Source organism: Benincasa hispida, chromosome 3 (assembly GCF_009727055.1).
Source record: "Benincasa hispida cultivar B227 chromosome 3, ASM972705v1, whole genome shotgun sequence".
Taxonomy (NCBI): domain Eukaryota; kingdom Viridiplantae; phylum Streptophyta; class Magnoliopsida; order Cucurbitales; family Cucurbitaceae; genus Benincasa; species Benincasa hispida.
This window is the reverse complement of record NC_052351.1, coordinates 7,884,172-7,897,253: the sequence shown is the minus strand read 5'-3', so window position 1 is coordinate 7,897,253 and position 13,082 is coordinate 7,884,172. Positions and strand designations below refer to the sequence as shown.

General features: G+C 32.6%; 2 non-coding genes across 2 annotated transcripts; both read right to left on the bottom strand.

Annotated features, from left to right (window-relative positions):
* Window positions 1-488: 488 nt before the first annotated feature.
* Window positions 489-560, bottom strand: TRNAD-GUC. The gene has a single exon. It is a non-coding gene; the product is annotated as a tRNA-Asp (tRNA).
* Window positions 561-2,979: 2,419 nt separating this feature from the next.
* On the bottom strand, window positions 2,980-3,055 carry LOC120074821. The gene has a single exon (XR_005481102.1). It is a non-coding gene; the product is annotated as a small nucleolar RNA Z102/R77 (small nucleolar RNA).
* Between the last annotated feature and the right edge of the window lie 10,027 nt (window positions 3,056-13,082).

The window sequence follows — 13,082 nt, the reverse complement described above, 5'->3', positions numbered from 1 at the left end:
TTTTGGTCCTAAATTATTGACTGTCAATTAATATCATTTTGTCATGGTGTGTGTGTGTGTGTTTTAAAAAGAATCTTCCAATATGTTTATGTCATGTTTGGTATGAAATATGAATCATGCTTCTGTATTCAAATTCAAAGTTGAATGAATTTATCAATTATTAATTTACAGATATCCTTTGGTTTAAATTTTGTGATTCAAAAGACCGAAACTTCTTAAAGTACACATATTTTCATTATATCTAATTACATTTTAAAAAAAGAATAAAAAATATATAATTTAGTGTCATAAACTAATTTATTTTTCTCAGAATCAAATTATGTAACATCACATTTTATAAATTTATATAATATTATAAAATAATAATTATACAAAATTTGCACCATAAAACCTAGTTCAGTGTGATGTAATGCGTGAACTGTGAAACAAAATTTCAAAATAAAAACAAAAGAATGCAGTTACAAAATTTGGAAATAAAAACGAAAAGACGCCGTTGCCGGGGATCGAACCCGGGTCACCCGCGTGACAGGCGGGAATACTCACCACTATACTACAACGACCAGTTTGTTAAAGCCAAAAACTTTAAATTATATGAAAAATAACAGCTTCTATAATTCTGTTTCCACACCTGCTTTTTCTGTCTGTGTTTTATATACTCATATCTCAATTTCTTCAGTTAGACGTATTTTAGTTCTTGCTTTGATAATTGGACCGGCTTGTTGATTAAATTGAAGCTTTTTAAGTGTCATTAATTCATGTTTATCCATCTTTTATTAAATTAGGATGATAATGTAAAATAAATATCAAAATCCCATGTAATTTAAGCATATAAAATACAAGTGAAATTTAGAGTAATTGCGAATGAGTTTAAAATGACTTACAAATATTGATTTTATATGAAAATATTTCCTATAAACACTTCTAAGAAAAATACCAATTAAAGTACTCCAAAAATACCTTAAAATACGTTGAGTAGTTTAGAATTCTACTACTTGGTTGGAACCTTGGAAGTGAGGACAACTAGTTGCTTTGGTAGAAACGAAATGACAAGCAAGAAGTCTATATGAATGGACTCTAATTTGTTTTCTTCAAAACTACAACTCTCCATGCTCAAATAACAAAAGAATGAATCTTGTAATTGTCAATGATCATATCAAAAGAAAGAATCGCACATGAGTCACTTAATCTTCACCAACTAATTCAACGCCCAGTTTTGTCCAAAGACTAAAACACTTTAGCTTCAACAGTTAATAGTTAGTAATTAACATATACCTTAATGCCCGTTAAACTCGGCATTTGGACTTGGGTGTAGGCCAAGAAAGTGATTCCTTCGTGAACAACTTGGAAAAGATAATGTGTTGGAGAAGCAACTACCGATTGCAGCTAAAAGGGAGTGTACAAACAAAACAAAAAAACAAAACCATGTGCTAGAAAAGAACAATGAAAATAATAATAAAAAAATGTTCTCTTCTTCTTTAAGAATTAACAAACACTTAATATCAACATAATAATTTTAGAGATATCTTAGCTTGAACTTAAAAATAGAAAGTTATCTCAAGATCTTAGCCTCCCATAACTAGTGCACAAGACCCAATAACTACAATTTTACTTACTTAAATTGCTGCTAGGAGAGTCCAATATGTCCTTAACAACGAGATTTTTTAGAGTTCAAACTTCAAAATTATATAGCATTTTGTATATATTTGATTGATTTTCACAACTAACTTATTTGCAATAATGGAAACTTAAAACCCAATTTAATCATTAGCCAATTTAATACGTAAACATAAGTTAATAAGAAAAATAAATATAAAATAATATAATTAAAAATAGAAGCTTGAGGTAATGTTTAGAAAATAACTAAAATAAAAGTATAGAACATCTTTAAAAACTGTTCTCTAGCTAACTGCATCTGTCCAATACTCTTTAAAGCTAGCTGATACTAAAGATGAGTACCATTTTCCAACAACAGAATCAACTATCAAACAAAACATCTAGAAATATGTCATATCACAAGTACACACTCCTAACAAAGTGACATTCAAGCAAAAAAGCAAACGGTCCAAGAAGAAGTAGTTGAACATAAAAAAAAAAAAAAAAAAAGAAAAAGAAAAAAACCCAAGAGAGAAAGAAAACTCCAATTCATTTGATGTATTTGACCAAAACCATCAATTAATGATATGTTGTTGTGGATTATTAAATACCCCTAGCGCACCACCTTACAATATGTTTCTTCTTTCTTCTTCAACCTTTCACTTGAACACAATAAAAAAAATCACAAACTCAAAGTTAGAAATAGTAGCAATAGCCGACATCAATCCAAGATTAAAATAATCAAACATTCAATCCTCATCCTATTCCTAACAAAATCAACTTCAATTTAATCCAAAAAGAACAAGAAATTCATAATACATCAATTATGGAAGGAATCTCATATTCTGTATCCTCGCGCTCATTGGAACACATAATTACAACGATCTAACAACTCCCAAACTTGGTCTCTGGCCACACTAACAAGAATTAAACAACAAAATAAAATTGAAAAGGAAAAGAAATGAAGCTAAAAAAAACAAGACCCAAAAATCAAAATTAATCGCACTAAGATTGATCAGAAATACAAAGTTAATAAGATAAGACAATAGAAGACATTAAACCAAAACAACCCTTTTTCTCTTTTGAGGAATAAGCCATAAAACATCCTTAATTACATTTAATCTAGAGTGCCAAACCATAAAGAAAAAAATAAAATTTTAAGCAAAGAGATGAAATGATGCCCAAAATAGTACTAAGAATGATTATAGAGCTAATACAACAATTGCCATCATGGCAGCAATCAAAACTAGAATAATGTTCCTTATTTAATTCTTAACATTTTGAACTATAAGAATATTTAAACCAAAAGAAGAACCAATATAACAAACAATAAAGAGAATTGATGCTTTAAAACAAGACCTAGAAAAACAATATCAATTGTAGCAAGAATGATCAGCTAGAGTTGATACTAAAAATTGCCATCATCACGGCAATCAAAACAACAAAGCTCATCATTTCATTCTTCAGAATTAGAATCTTGAAAATATTTTAAAACTCAATTCAAAGAAACCCAAACAATAAAGAGAATAATCTTGCTAGAAGGAAAATCATCTTACTAAAATCAAGAGGAACACAAAGTAGATACAAAAATCACAAATAGAAATCAAAATTGAAAGTAGATGAGATTGAGATCATATCAGTAAACAAACAATTAAGAAAACAGATGAAACAAAAACAAGAGCACAAAAATTGAAAGAACAAATTATGGATTTTGGTAGCGTTGTAGTTGATTGCAAAGCAATAGTGAAAAGATCTTCAGATATTTGGAAAGAAAGAAAGAAAGAAAAAAGTTAAAAGAAATAAAGCATCCACACTCCCAAAGCGAATTGGAAGCTCATTAGAAACAAAGTAGAAGTTGAAAAACCAAATCCATATTAGTAAAGATAAACACAAAGAAAAATAGAAAAGAGGAATGAAGCTACGAAAGAAAAAAGAAAAACAAAAGAAAGTAATGAGATCTAAGTACAAAAACAAAAGTCGAACTGCAACTGTTGTTGAGAGACAAAGCAACACAGCATCTGAGTTCCCTTGCAATGGCCTAAGTAAAAAAGGGAAACATAAAAGAGGGAGGAAAATGAAATAGAGAATTAGGAGGAATGAAAGCAGGAAGAAGAGAGAAGGAAATATCATCTCGGGATTGTTCATGGAGGTGCAGCAAGCTCGAAATCTGAAGATTGAAGCATTTCTTCGATGCATGTGGGAGTGAGTGATGATGATGAAAGAAGCAAGGGAAGGTTTTGAAAATGAGAAAAGCAATAGATTTTGTCGACGACCAGATTGAGAACCACGAGTAGATCAGGCAAATAGACGACTGGATCAGAAAAACCAACAACCAGATCTACTGATTCGACGGGCGGCAACGAACCTGCACGATATCGGAGATTTGAGGAATATTAGGCAAATATCTCTATGCTCGTCGTCGGATATCTGAACGACGGCAAATAGGATGCAAACAATGAGCTGATCGACGTCGGGGATCTGACGAATCTGCACGAGTTGAATGGCAACCTACACGCACAAGCTGCACGAAGTGATAACGGACCTACACGGGCTCGAAACAACACAAGTTGAACCTCCACAGTGAATGGGCAATGGCAAACGGTGATGATCCATCAAGAGCAAGAAAGTTTGGAGGAGAGAAGTGAGAAAGGAGAGAGAAGAAAGATAGTGAAATGGAAGAGAGTATATTTTTTTTTACTAAAGGGAAAAAAATAACGGGTATCTACAATGTCGATTTTTTTAAAAAAAAGTATTGTAATTAAAGTGTGGGGTGGGAGAATCGAATATCAAACCTCGAGATCGATAGTATGAACACTATGCGTTGAGCTATGGCCTATCTTTAATGTCGGTTTAAAATCAATATTATTACATTCATTTTTATTTTTTTTTCACCGATATTAAAGCCAAAATTGTTGTAATGTTAGTTTTAGAATTAATTTACGTTTTTGAGGCTATAAATGATGCACAAAACTTCCATGGATTAAATTTAACAAATAAAGCTTTCAAAGTGCTTTTTTGTAAATATTTCATATTGTAACGGCCAAATATAAGACTTTTCACAGCTCTAAGGAAACAATCTACACTAATTTCATCGTTTAGACCATATATACCACTAGATTAAAGTTTTTTCACTTGTCAACAACTAGTTAGAAAAAATGGATAAATATGAGATATAAGTTGCTCGGCCAAATCAATATATGGCCAGTCCATCGAGAGGATTGTGTGGGATGTTGCATATTACATTCCGATATCACAAAATAATAAATTTTCAACTGCATCCATTTAAATTTAAAGGAAATCACTGGAATTTATTTCATCTTTTCTAATCTATTTTCAAATTTCCTTTATCTTACTCATATATATGAAATACATATCAGCATATATGGATGATATATAAAAGAAGAATATAGATATTTATTTATAATAAGTGGATGTGCAGAGTATATATATGTGTGCAGAGTTATGTGAGTAGCAAATGCATACATAAAGGTATATACTAGTGGGTAAAAGTATACATGAAGGCATATGCATAATTATATTGTTGTGTACAATGTTGCACATTTGTGAAGTATGTAAATGATTGATATATATCAAATTCTAATTAGAACGTGTAATGAATATAATAAAGTTTGTACACGTTTAATGAATTATTGTATATTTAGTATATAAAGGTTGTCAATAAAGATATGTAAAAATAGCAAGTAACATTGATCGTAATATAAAAAATATATGCTTCGTACATGTCCTGTCGAATATTAATAGGAGATCTCTCATGTATATTTTGCTCCCATTAAGATTACAAGTTGTTTAAACAAATATTGTAATACTCGAATTAATAATCTTGAATAGTTAACCAAAATATACTTGGGCTTTTTTATTTAGAATAGCTAAGATTTAATTTAATTAAAAAAATATTACGCATTTAAATATTTTTTTTAAATAATAAATTATATATAAATAAATATAATTTCACTGCCTTTTATTTTACACGATATTTTAGTTTTATTTTACTCAATTTGTGAGGTATGCGATATTTAAAAAGAAAACCGTAATATGATATAATAAAATAAATTTATTGCATAGTTAAGTAAAATTCTAAAACCTTGTTATATAGAAATATCAAAAGTTCTATTTTTTTCTTAATATATTACTAATCCTTCTAAGTAACATTAGTGAATAATTATATTATTCGAAAAATATCCTTTTGGTTCTTAGATTTTGGATTTAGTTTTTATTTGGTCCCAATGATTTAAAATATAACACTTTTGTCCCTGAGATTTCAATAATGTTTAATTTTAGTCCTTCAAATAACATAATCGTTAGTGACTTAACAGAAGACTAACTAGGATGATTGGACCAATTTTAAATCAAAATAGATTGATGATGTGACTATTTTAATCTTCATGGGGAAATTCTTTTTTAAATAACATAATCGTTAGTGACTTAACAGAAGACTAATTAGGATGATTGGACCAATTTTCTCATGTCATCACAACAAAAGCCCAAGCTTATTGTAAAAATTATAGATTCGATCGGGTCGTGTAGTTAAAATCGCTTGTGTCTAAGTGCAGCTCAATCCATACCTATGACTGAAATTTGGGCTAAAGGAAAAACTGAGCCCAAGCCCATGCAAAACTCACAAGAAACCTCTATAAATAGAGGCCTTACCCCTTCATTTTAGGGGAGAAAAAGAAGAGGTTGTAAGAATTGAAGACTAAAGCTCTCTAAAGATCTAACATTTTAAAGGTCAAAACTCTGAAAATCGACTCCACATGATCAAAGCTCTGAAAACTGAAGCACTGAAGCTCACAAATTGAAGATCAAAGCTCTAAAGATCTAGATAATATAACTCTCCTAAAGCTTTGAGATCGATCTTCCAAGAAGGTCAACAAGTCAAAAAATCGATCGTCTCAGAAAATCAACAAGCTGAAAGATTAAAGTTTATTTTTTTCAAGGGAAAATATAAAAGGATTATGTTTTAGAGATTGTGCTCATTATATTGAAATTAAAACAAATACAAAGTTTAAATGCAACGAATTAAATTTCTCCGAAAATCTCGTGCGAACACTATGTAATATTGAAATTTCAATACTTAAATAAGATCAAAAGGGACAAATTTTCAATATTAGATTTTGAGACATAGAGATCAAATTGGTATTTTTAAAAAAAATATAATTATCTATTAATTTTACTTAGAAGGATTAGTAATATATTAGAAAAAAAATTAGAACTTTTGATATTTTCATATAACAAAGTTTTAGAATTTTACTTAGCTATGCAATAAATTTATTTTACTATATCATATTATGGTTTTCTTTTTAAATATTGCATAGTCACAAATTTAGTAAAATAAAACTACAATACCATGTAAAATAAAAAAATAGTGACATTATATTTATTTATATATAATTGTTTATATTTTAAAAATTATTTAAATACGTAATATTTTTTAATTAAATTAAATTTGCTAGAAAAATAAAAGAAAACCAGATGATATGATAAGATAATAATCATAAAAAGAAAAAAAAAAACGATTATGTCCTTAAAAAAATAAAGGAAATTGATGTGTAAAAAATAGATAAATAAAAGAAATCACAACAACTAGTGCTCTTCATTGTGTGGGTCCCATCTCATAAAAAAATACATTCCAATTTTGAAGACGACTTTCACTAAAAGACGAAAAACTAACTTATTTTCCTAAATAATTTAAAAACCACCCATTTTCTTTAATTTCTTTCTAAAACCACCCTGATCTTATAATTAACCCAACGACCTAGAGACTAAAATTGAAAATTGTTTAATGCCTAAAATCGTGCAATCTTGAAAGAAAAAAAATGCAATTAAGTCATTTCCGAAATCTATTCATTACCTATAGTTATAAAACATGTGAAAAGTCTACCTATAATAAAACAAAGAATTTATAAAACTGTTTTGCCATTAATGTTGAAAAATACACGAAAATAGGTGAACCTTTTGGTTTTAGAAAGGTAAAATGATAATAGATATTAAACGGAATCTAATTAGGTAAATATTAAGATCCCGTTTGACTGAGTTGCAAGTAGTAGAGGAAAGATATTGATTTGGTTGAGGAGAAGAAGCATCAATGTGACCAAAAAGGGCATGGGCCTTTATAGTAGCAAATACTTGAATTTTCTATTGAATAAAATTTGTTGAGTCTGTTGGATATATATAGGTAAAGACTTGAAACATAAAAAATGAATTTAATTGTGTAAATTAAATTCATTTATTAGAATATTTCAAATTAAAATGATGTTTTATATACAAATTTAACATGTATGAAAGTTAAATTTGTTTTTTTTAAAAAAATTTGAATGAGTTATATTTGATTTTTGCTAAGTAACAATTCAATTGAGTTAAATTTGGTAAATGTTTTAGTTTTTGTATTTATTGATTTTATTTTGTATTTTTTAGAGTTACTAAGTTATTAGCATATACATGGCAACTTGGTTCTTCAATTGTAGCATCTCATTCCAAAGTGAAAAGTTTTTTCAGTACAACGCTCATCAGAAGCGTACCTCGACTACATTTTGGAGTCTCCAAAATTTTAAGGTTCTTTCAAGTATTTGGTTATTTTCATATCTAGGCCTTGTTACATCATCTGGCTTAAGTTTGAATTTGAATACTATACAATTGTTTCTAGTTGAGATGTAATAAGTTTGCTAGTGTATTCAATTCATATATATATTTCATTTTTCCCAACAATTTGAAGACGATTAATATCTGAACTGATGGTTGCAAACTCCTCCACCGATGTTTCTACTTCTTCCATGATGGGATCGCCCACTTTCAAACCTCATGCTGAAAAATAGAAAAAGTTCAAGAGAGACAACTTCAAGAGATGGCAACAGAAGATGATCTTCTATCTCACTACTCTGAATCTTGCTCACATTTTGAAGGAAGATTCTCCAATTACCTCACCAGATGTTGTAACTTCTGAAATGGAAGCTGTGAAGCAAGCATAGATGCATTAGGACTTCCTACGCAGTAATTATATGCTTAGTGGTCTCGAGGACACTTTGTATAATGTGTATTGCAATGTCTATAGTACATCAAAACTATTGTGGGAGGCAATATACAAGAAGTACAAATTGGAAGATGCTAGTACTAAGAAATTCCTTATGGGAAAATTCTTAGATTATAAGATGAATGACACTAAGATGGTAGTCAATCAGATGGAAGGATTACAAATTATCATCAATGATTTTCAAAATGAAGGATTGGATATTAGTTAGTCATTCCAAGTTGCTACTGTGATTGAGAAGCTGTCTCCTTCTTAAAAGAACTTTGAATGTTATTTTAAGTGCAAATGAAAGGAATTATCCATGGAGAACCTTACGATGAAACTTCAAATATGATAACAGAAAAGGAGATAAAACTCAACTGGAAGTCGAAGTCAAGGCTCATGTTGATGAAGCTTTAAAGCATAAGTCCAAGAAGAAAAATTTAAAGAAGTGTCATGGGCAAAAGAATGATCCTAGCAAGCGCATTCGAGAAAATTATTGGGTTTGTGATCAGAGTGGTCATACTGTTGTAACGTGCAGACACAAGAAAGGACAAAGTTCCAATAATAAAGCCAACATCGAGGAAAATGACGATTTATTGCCGTCATTTTTTAGGTAAATATGGTTGTAACACCCGAACCCTTACAGGATTCCTTAGGTTAAAAGAGGAGCTCATACTTGAAGCCTTGAAAGGAAAAATTTTGGCTAAGTACCTAAAGTATGCCTTAAAGAAAGTAATAGTACTTACGAAAATCTCTATGTGTTGGAGGCATAGTAGATTGGAGTGAAAAAAATAGGCTAAGTGTCCAAACTATGTGATAGCTCGTAGAAATACAAGCTATTGTAGCATTTTTCTTAGAATTATGAGGGCTAATAAGCAGAATATGCATTGACAATACTAAGAATTCATGTGAAAAAGTGAGCTTGCGTCAATCAGCACCAAAAATCCTCACTAACCTTATACCATGCATTATTTCGCGTCAAAGTGTCCATTTTTGAAGATATTACAGGAATTGATCGCATGCGTCGGTCCCAGACCGTCGTAAGGATGATCGCATGAGATGATTGTCACAAAGATTAGTTCGTCGCATGGAATGTTGCGTCCACAGAGTGATAATCGTGATAAAAAACTGCTCGCAAGGTAGATGGAATGCGTTGGCAATTCAGAAGAAATAAGCTCGAACACGTACCTTGGGAGCATCAACAAGATAAGATGATGTGACATTGCCTATACCGCAACAAAGGCAACAGTGAGGCAGAACGCAATCATGAATGTTGTCGGCATTTAAACTCTATAAATAGCACCTTGGACCTTCACTTTAAAGCATTCGAGCTTCTACCTTAAAGCAGATGCTTGCTATCACAGATGAGAGCATGAGCGAGATTTTCTTTGAGGATTCTTCACCTCCACAAACCATTTCGAGTGACGATCGGAGCTTCCGCCAGAGATAGAGCTCGAGAGAGACATCTCCATTATCCATCCATGCCGCCACCAGAAGCCTTGACGCATTTCGGATGAAAAGCAAGAGATTGTTTTCATCGAGCCTTCCATTCCTCCTCTTGCCCCTGTATTGTATTACATTTTAACTTAAGATATTAAGACATTTTGTAATCAATACATATCTTAATTCCTTCAGCACCATCTTCTTCATCTTCTTTATCTATGTCATCGTTTAGTTATTAAAGGTGATCGCATACTCAATAGTGTAGCCGAGAGATAGGATGCAAGTAGCAACCCATTGAGAGGTGTGCGTTGTGGGAGTATAATAAGTTAATCCTTTTCGTTTGGTGTGAGGTTGTTGCAACGCTTATCTATGGGTTGTTGCAGTGCTTGTCTATGAGCTGATTAGCCACAACTAACAGCCTGAGAGGGTGAGTAGTGACACACTAAAGTGAAGTATGAAATTTTCCTAGAGATAGACACAATCTTATGCTCGACGCAACTGTCACACCCCACCCCAGATCACCCTCTTAGCCTAGAGAAGGGTGTGACTACAACAGTTATCAAGCCTCAGACTGACACTTACTACCTAAAAACTCTTGCAGAATAACTCTGATACCAAATACAAACTATATGCAACGGGACGGCTATAGGCCCATAATTTATTAACTTAGAAACTTAATATGTTTAGAGTATTTACAACATTAGATTTACAAGTCCCACAAACCCACAACCCTAGTTCCTATATGAACAATAGTAACATGTGTACAATATTAATAGTAACCACCTAGCAAACGGTTACAAGTCTTTTGGTCCTTTAGTGGCAGAGCAGATACTGAGCTATCTTCAGAGGATTTGACCGCTACCTGTGGGGGGGGGGGGGACAATAACAGTTGAAAACAGGGTGAGCTTACGCCCAGTGAGTGACCGAGAAAACATAGTAAATTCTCTGCATAATTTCAGAAAATAGTTTTATCTGAAATATAAACTTTTGCAGCATAAATATATTTCCAAGCATAATGTATATAAAACTATTTTAAACATAAAACAGTAAAATCATTTCTCAAGTCAAAGTACTGTATATCTGGTAAAATAATCCCAACACCAACTACTAGTCCAGAGAGAACCCTTTTGCTCAATCTTCTGACTTTATTCACCTGTGGCCACACTAAGTACCTTCACACATTAGGTACTACTGCTCAGATACCTTCTCCTTGTACTTCAGTATCGAGCTACTAGGATACCTTCTCCAACGTACTTCAGTATCCCGTTGGCTTGGTACCTTCTCAAACGGTACTTCAGTACCAATAGATACATTTTCCTTGTACTTCAGTATCTAGTTGGGTGGATGCCTTTCTCCTTGTACTTCGGCATCGCATTTTACCAAAACTATTTATAAACAACTTTTCTCTTTAAAGCTTGTAGAGTATAACACATGTACAACATGGCTTTAAAGATGGTAACGCATGCTGGATAAAATCAACGTATGTAAATAGTTTTTCAACAATAGGCATGCGTTCACAACACAATTTAGAATCTTGCTTGGAAACCACTTTTATAAAACTAGTAGGCATGAGAATTATTTTCGCAAACATTGCTTTCTGTAAAATGTTTGCAATCAAAACAGTTTAAAAACATTTTAGTTCGAAAAAATTTTAGCCACTCACCTCGAACTCTTAGGAACTTTTCACTCTAGTAGCTCCTCGGGTCCCTTTTTCACCCCTAGAATCTAGATTCAACTTACAACTTAGATTACTTATAATTACAAACCTTATTTGAAAACATTTCCTTCTACAAACTTATTCTAAAATTTCTTAGGAATCTTACCCTAAACTTTTAGTTTAGAATTCCTCGTGGTTTGGCCGGAATCTCAAAATCTTCAAGACTGACCCAGACTGATCCAATAGTCTGACCCTTTTGCCTTCTTCTCAACCTCCAGCCCAGTTCCTTTGAGCCTTTTCCTCCGGCAGCCCTACTCTGAAAACTAGACTTCCCAAGCTTTCAGATGGATTTGAAATCACTCCAAACGCACTAGTATATTGGAAGATCTTCTCGTTCAAAGTTGACACATTCCTCTGAACCCTCACTGCCCTCTACGTTCTTTATGATTTTTGTGTGATTTGAAAATGAAATCCCAACTCCCTATTTATAGGCATTCAAATTGCTCGTGGGATTGACAGCACCTACTTGGCTGCATGGTCAAATGTTTAATCCTCCCTTTATCAACATAAGCTGACTTCACCTTAGTTCAATGTGTTCTTCCCAAACGCATCTAACACAGTTTCTTAGGGTTTAAGAATTTCTCTTAATCGGACACCTAGATTTTAATTGACGTTTGCCCTTACGTCTTCAAGCTTTGTTTGTATTCAAATTAGGGTTTTCACAAGCATAATCCACCCCAATGCGTCTAAATACATTGCCCAGAAACTTGCTCGGCCGTTCAATACATAGGCGAGGCGTAGGCGTGACGTTCGAATCGGACAAAGCAAGGCTAAGGCATAGGCGCTCTCGCTCTTTCCACTCTCGGCAGTGTCGCTCTCTCCCACTTTCTTGCTAGTTTCGCTCTCTTCACTCTCGCTCTCTTCAGCAATCTCGCTGGTCTTGCTCTCTCCAATCTTGCTCTCCCTCTCGCTCTCTTCAGCTTTAACTTTTCTCTCCACTCTCGCTCTCTCCAGCTTTTTCGCTGGTCTCGCTCTCTTCACTCTCGCTCTCTTCCATTTCCTCTCTAATCTCGCTGGTCTCGATCTCAATGATCTCGCTCTCAACGATCTCGCTGATCTCACTCTCACCGATCTCGCTCTTAGCTACTGCGAACGTTGTTCTCCGTACACGTTTGCTCACCACTTTGATGATACTTTTACACGGATTTTCCAATTTTTTCCAAAGTAATTTCCCATATTTTGCATTTCACATAAATTCCATTTTTTTCTCAGTCCTTCAGCCATAACGCGTTTCACATAACTTCTCTATACTTAGCCGAAATTTCACAAACTCAATTTCCATATTATTCCACACTAGCTCAACCT